This window comes from Schistocerca cancellata, chromosome 10, assembly GCF_023864275.1.
Source record: "Schistocerca cancellata isolate TAMUIC-IGC-003103 chromosome 10, iqSchCanc2.1, whole genome shotgun sequence".
Lineage (NCBI taxonomy): Eukaryota > Metazoa > Arthropoda > Insecta > Orthoptera > Acrididae > Schistocerca > Schistocerca cancellata.
The window spans coordinates 131,402,584-131,409,713 of NC_064635.1; the positions used below are offsets into that span (position 1 = coordinate 131,402,584).

A 7,130-nucleotide genomic window follows, 5' to 3' on the forward strand; every position below is an offset into this window, starting at 1 on the left:
AGATGAGGATCCGTAGCTGTCTCACGTGCCAGCTGACGATAATCAATCGGAAAATCCCGGAGGGATTGATGCTCATTGGCGTCAATCTGATGGCAAGAGTCTTCAGAGGAATCGAAGACATCATCCGCAGCAATCGGCAATCTAGAAAGCGCGTCGGCGTTTGCATGCTGAGCTGTAGGGCGATACAGTATCTCATACTGGTATTGTGATAACAAAAGAGCCCAACGTTGTAGTCTCTGAGCTGTCCGCTGAGGAACTGGTTTAGACGGATGAAACAGTGACGTCAGAGGCTTGTGATCTGTAACTAAATAGAATGGTCTACCATAGAGGTAGTGATGGAATTTTGTGACACCAAACACAATAGCCAACGCTCCCTTGTCCAATTGGCTATAATTACACTGAGCTTTGTTTAGCAATTTAGATGCGAACGCAATAGGACGTTCGGTGTTACCGACTCGGTGAGACAACACAGCACCGAGGCCGAAAGAAGAGGCATCACAAGCTAACACTAGAGGCTTGTTTGGGTCGTAATGGACCAGACAACGATCATTCAATAAAGCCTCTTTAAGCTGCTGAAAGGCTGATTGGCAATCAGCTGACCACACAAACGGAACATTCTTACGGCGGAGACGATGCAACGGTGCAGCAATCTGTGATGCATTAGGTATAAACCTAATATAATATGTCAATTTGCCAAGAACTGCTTGCAATTCATGCAGATTGCGAGGGGCGGGCAAATCACGAATAGCTGCTAAATGTGACTGGGAGGGATGAATGCCTTGAGCATTAATAACATGTCCCAGATACTCCATCTCCGTAAGGAAAAATGAACATTTATCGATGTTGCAACGTAGGCCTGCCTGAGACAACACTGTAAACAAACACTCCAAATTACGGAAATGTTCAGCAGGCGTCCGACCGGACACAATAATATCGTCTAAATAGTTGCAACACAATGACACATTAGCCAGAAGTTGCGACAAAAAACGCTGAAAAACAGCTGGAGCTGACGCACAACCAAAAGGCAAACGCAGAAAACGGAACAACCCCAACGACGTGTTTATGAGAAAATACTGTTGTGATTGCTCGTCGAGGGGCAATTGCAAATATGCTTCACGGAGATCAATTTTGGAAAAGAAACGAGCTTCCCCTAACTTATCCATCAGCTCGTCCGGTCTAGGCAAAGGAAAAGAATCAATGACAGTCTGAGGATTAACTGTCGACTTAAAATCAGCACACAAACGTAACTTGCCAGACGGTTTCTTTATAATAACTAAGGGAGAAGCCCACTGGCTCGCTGAAACGGGTTGAATAACACCGTTGTTTTGCCAACGACGAAGTTCATCTTCTACAGGTGCCCGGAGGGCGTGAGGCACTGGACGAGCACGAAAAAATCGAGGCTGAGCATTATCTTTTAACGTAATATGAGCGGCAAAGTTCGCAGCACAACCTAGTTCGTCTTTAAATATGTCACTGTATTGTTTACACAAATCGGTTATGCTGTCTTGAGGAACAACAACAGAATTAATTTGCAACACATTGTCTTGGATAGACAGGCCAAACAAGTCAAAACAGTCTAATCCGAAAATGTTTACACTGTCTGGAGCGCGGAGCACTGTGAATGAAACTGTTTTTGTATTGCCACGGAATGTGGCTGGCACACTACATACACCTAACACAGGAATTTGTTCTCCACTATAAGTAGCCAAAGAATGTTTTGCCGCTGAAAGTTGAGGGCGGCCGATAGCCGCATACGTAGCACTATTTATTAGAGTCACAGACGCACCAGTGTCTAATTGAAAATTGAAGGTCTTATCCTGGATGCGGAGCTTCACAAATAGTTTATTACACTGTCTCTGGATCGGTGCAGTGGAGGCGGAAGACACAAAATCAGCGCGTTTAGTGCGTGTTCGCTGCTTACGACAACTCATGGGTTGGGCGGGTGGAACTCCTGCTTCACTCGCAGTCCGTACATGACTTTTTACAGCGTTTGAATTACGCTTGGGTCGCATAGCAGAGGGCTGGGTGGGTGGCTTATTGCGAACAAGTTTATTACCCACACGAACCGTGGAAGAGTCTTTAAACGCGACCTTCTGGGCGGGCTGGCTTTGAATAACATGAATATCCATGGGCTGGGCAGCACTAGAATTGTTCTTGCGTTTACGCAAACAAACAGTCTGGATGTGTCCTTTCCTTTGACAAAAGTGACAAACCGCGTTTCTTAACGGGCAACGTTCACGAGGATGAGCAAGAACACACTTAGGGCAAGACTTAACTCTATCATTTTGCACACGCGGCTGACAAATGTTTTTAACATGACGCGGCCGGCTAGTGTTTACAGTCTGACTCTGCCGGTGGGGCTGCGGGCGTGGCATAACTTGCTTAGCACAGGCAATTTGAGAAATACATGGCTGATCTAACTCACACTCAGCATAGTCAAAAGTATCTTGGGCTTCAATGATGTTCATCACAGTCTCTAATGATGGGTCAGGCAACTTTAAGATAGCAGCACGAATACGAGAATCTGCAATGTTTTGAGTAATAGCGTCTCGTAACATGACATCACTGTAGGAAGATCCACACACACAATTAAATCGGCACTGACGGGTGGGGCCCCGTAAATCTGTTAACCACTGTTTATTAGATTGATGTGGCAGTTTCTTTAATCTGAAGAACTTGAATCTGGCTGCTGCCACATGAACTCGCGACTCGAAATACTCAGCAAGCTTGTTAACAACAACGTCATAGTCTAAAGCTTCTGGCTTGGATTCCGGGAACAACTTACAAAGTAGTCTATAGACTTCCACGCCTGCAGTGGAAATTAAATAAAGCTGCCGCTCATTACCTGTGATTTTGTAGACTGTCATGTGCGCCTGCAACTGCGCGAAATACTCTCGCCATTCTTCTCTTGATGCATCAAAAGCACAGAAGGTGGTGCTGCCTGTGCTTGTTCCTTTTGTGTTGGTGGATTAGCCGCTTGTTTGGCGATTGCTTCCACCAGACTTTGTATTTGCTGACTCTGTAACAAGATCAACTGTTGTAATTCGGCAGACATAGTGAACACAAATTAAACCAGCCCCCAAAATTTTATCTCTATAATTAGTATAACAAGAAACAAGATGAACCAGCCCTGCACACGAGTTCGGAAGTCCTCGTCGCCAGTTTTGTGGCGGCGTTCGTAGCGACAAACACTTCGCTGTAGAAACGGCTTACGAAATCACCGCCACACTTTTAATAGCGGGCCGACCGGTCCGCTGGAACAGTGAACAGAAAGATGAAAACCCAAACACTCTGATTAAATAAAAGTCGGTACTTATCTTTATTAACGAAGATACAGAAACACAGTAGTGAACTCCGTGTCTACAGAAATCTGTCTAGTTCGAGTCGGAGCGGCTAGGTCAGCGTCGGCTGATGACAAACAACAACTCTGCTGCGATGAACACACAACTGACTAGCAAGTACACAAATCGGTGGCGAGTATACAACTGAGCGGCGAATACAGAACTGTCCTAGCACTCGCGACTCCAGCCCTTAAGAAGCCAGAAGCCAGCGGTGGCGCGCGCAGACTTGCAGCGATTTCCTGTATCGCTGGCGCTGCTTATGCGGACGGCGTCCGAACTTTGATGCTGCCTACCTTTTTGCGGCGGGCTCGGTTGGCATTACTGCCTAGGATATAACAGTGCCGGTCTTTAAATTTGACGCCACTTCGGTGACCTACAGTCGATGAGGATGTTAGGATGATGATGATGATGACAGCACAACACCCAGTCCCTGGGTGGAGAAAATTCCCCAACCCAGCCAGGAATCAAACCCGAGCCCAGAGGATTGACAATCCATCATGCTGACCATTCAGCTACCGAGGGCACCGAGTGCACCAACCCCGCTTAGAAAGTATGATAACCAAGGTCCCGCAATCATGGTTAAAAGTAAATCGCATTTAAAATGTTCCTGCAGTGCACCAACGTTAATCGCTGGTCAGCAAACCATTGTCAGCCAAACGTCCATTTGACCACAGTAAACTCTGCACATTGCAATGGAACTTGCCCTGATGACACAAAGATTTTTAGTAAACATCAAATTGCACAAATAATCACTGATGTCAAATTCTCTCTCTGCTATGTTTTCTGTCGACAAGCAGGAGTGTGTATATGTACCTTGGTACCTATTTTCGATCTGTTCCTTTTTTTGGAAAACAATGGAGAATAAAAGAACAACACCGAATTTCTCGAAGTACGAGATAGATGTACTTCTTGAAGTGGTGGGTGCAAATGCATCCGGTCTTGAAAATAAGAAAACTGACAGATGCAGCTTAAAAGGAAAACAGGCAATGTGGTCCCATGTGGAGGCGCATTTTAATTCTACTCCTGGTAAGTTAATAACTTTTCTGGGTTCATCGTAAGCATAGGATACGGCACACTCTGGCTTTTAGTTTGAAATTTGAAAGTGTTATTGCCGTACCACTGAAATACGTGATATGGCTATGTATATTTATGGTTGTAATTGTTTTGTTTGTTTTAAATTTAAAATCCAATGCCATGCCACTGTTAACTAAATATTATGTGACTAACAGGAGCTCTCTTGTTGAAAATTATGAACATACATTTCTCAGTTAGCCCTGTGCCGTATTCTTCATATATGCCTGTATCACTTTCTTTTTAATGAACTGATTTGTAAACAATAGCCATATATAGATCTTAGATTTTTATTGCAGTTATAAGTTAAGAGTCTCAGAAGGCAAAATGGACTTATGAATGTAAATAATATAAGAATTAATTTATGGTACTTCAAACTACAACATTTATTTAATTTCAGGTGTGACAAAAAGATCCTGTGACAGGCTGAAAACCTGTCACGAAAATATGAAAAGAAGACTTCAGAAAGATCTTGCAGAAGAAGAGGTGGAAGTGTATAAAACAGGTTGGGGGGAAGCCTACCCAAAAAACCAACAAATGCATATGATTCTGATGCACAGTTTAGTATGACTGTGGATGTTGTTAACATAGAGCGCAGTGCTGTGCAGTGAGAACACGCCATCTGCTTCAGTTGTCGAGTTAGCAGAGTGCACACAACCTAGCACTTCCCACACACCTGACGTAATACAAAGTAAAGAGACATCAAAGAATGTTCTGGTGGCTGTCACCCAGCTGCAGACTGTTTCGCAGTCTCCTGATCCACCCAAAGAAAACATTTTCACACCGAAAAATACATGGCATCATAGCAGGATGCCTGCAAAACCGGGGCCATCAGGTTCGGGAACAGTAATTGAAAATGTGTGCAAGAAGAGAGTGGAACTACTGGAGGCCCAATTACACATAATGAAGCCTGAACATAAGAAGGAGCTAATGATTAAAAATTTAAAGATTCTGGCCATAAAAGAAAAACTAAAATACTGGAAGAAGAAAAATGCCAGTAACATGATTTTTTTTCCTATGACAGTGAATTTTTGTAATTTTTTCTGCTGTTTTGTATTCTAGCTAATGTATCAAAATTGTCTCACAGGTGAAACTGTTTCTGTCTTTGTCCCATTAGTGATGACTACTACTATCCTAATTGTTGTCTGTCTAATATCTGCTTATAGCTTACTTGGTCTGTACTAAGTTTAATCTAATCACTTGAAATTAGAATTGCTTCATAAATAAAAACAGGTTAGCGACACTGCTGTGTGTGCCATTTTTTCTAGTAATACTCTGCACCTGGTAATGTTTATAATGGAAACCTATAACTTTTATTACAATACAATTTGTAGTGAGGCATTTTGAGAAATACATTGCTGTGATGGGCATTCTTTTCTGCAAAAGTAAGCATAGCATATGTGGCTTTCCTATCAATACTCTGCACCTGGTAATGTGTATGGTGGAAACCTGTAACGTTCATCACAACAGTATTTGTAGAGAGGCATTATTGAGTAATACATTGCTAATATGGGCACTCTCTTCTGCAGTAGTGTGGCTTTTCTAGCAATGCTCTGCACCTGTTGATGTTTATAATGGTAACCTACAGCTTTTATTACAACAGATTTGGTAGCAAGATATTTTCAGTAATGCATTCCTATGATGGGGCACTCTTTTCTGTAATAGTGAGAATAGCGTCGTGTGGCTTTTCTTACAATACTCTGCACCTGTTAATGTTTATAATGTCAGCCCATAACTTTTATCACAACAGAATTTATAGCAAGATATTTTCAGTAACGCATTCCTATGATGGGGCACTGTTTTCTGCTATAGTAAGCATACCATGTGTGGCTTTCTTAGCAATACTCTGCACCTGCTAATGTTTATGATGGCAACCCGTAACTTCTGCCACAACTGTATTTGTAGTGAGGCATTTTTCAGTGGCACTATGCTATGACAAGGAATTCACTTCTGCAAAGGTGAGCATTAAATACATGAAAAAACTGCATCAATATCAGTGACGGAGTGATGGAGGGATTTTTCGTCAGTAATAACTTAAACATGACACTTCTTACAAACGAGCCACAGCATTACGGTTCTGCTTTCATATCTTCTGAAGTAGCATACTCCTTAACTAATTATTGCTCCTGCACACTGATCCCCAAAGTGTTAGACATTGCTGACAAAATTCCATTGCCTTTTGTAGCAGTGAGAACTTGTTTTTGGTGGCAATTTCTAAACACAAATTTGTGTTCAATTTCATCCATTTTTTTACCATGTAGTTGTACATAATATTGTGCAAAGTGCTGCTACAAGCATGACTGGCTAGGATTAACAATGTAATTCAATTCTTTGCACAGTTTGTCATTACATCAACATTTTTCTAGAAATCTACAACCCCAGATCACATAGTGATATGGGCTCCAACCTTATAGCCACACACACTTATGTGCAAGTGCAGTTGAGAAATATGGTACTGTCGTGGACAGAGCCCGGCCATTGAGCGACAATATCATATTGTAAACAAAGAGTAGTGATTAACATGGAAACAGTTTAACAAATAAACTATCCCAAGCTGACATTTTATGTTATTACACAAATGATTATTTATTTTGTGCTAATCTAGGTGATAAGACTACATTAATAGTGAGCAGAAGTGCAGTAAAATAATATCAAATCTGAAAGGTTCTCATAATAAACAATATGCTCTTTTAATACTGCAAAACTGTTGGACATTCA

The 7,130-nt window shown here is 42.1% G+C and overlaps 1 long non-coding RNA gene across 2 annotated transcripts in view; it reads left to right on the forward strand.

The window, feature by feature from the left end:
- LOC126106747 (uncharacterized) overlaps positions 1-5,655 on the forward strand; it is a 45,316-nt gene extending 39,661 nt beyond the window's left edge. For both annotated transcript variants that reach the window (XR_007523393.1, XR_007523392.1), the window contains exon 3: positions 4,813-5,655. This is a non-coding gene — a long non-coding RNA (uncharacterized LOC126106747). The remainder of the gene's footprint in view (positions 1-4,812) is intronic.
- The last annotated feature ends 1,475 nt before the right edge of the window (positions 5,656-7,130 follow it).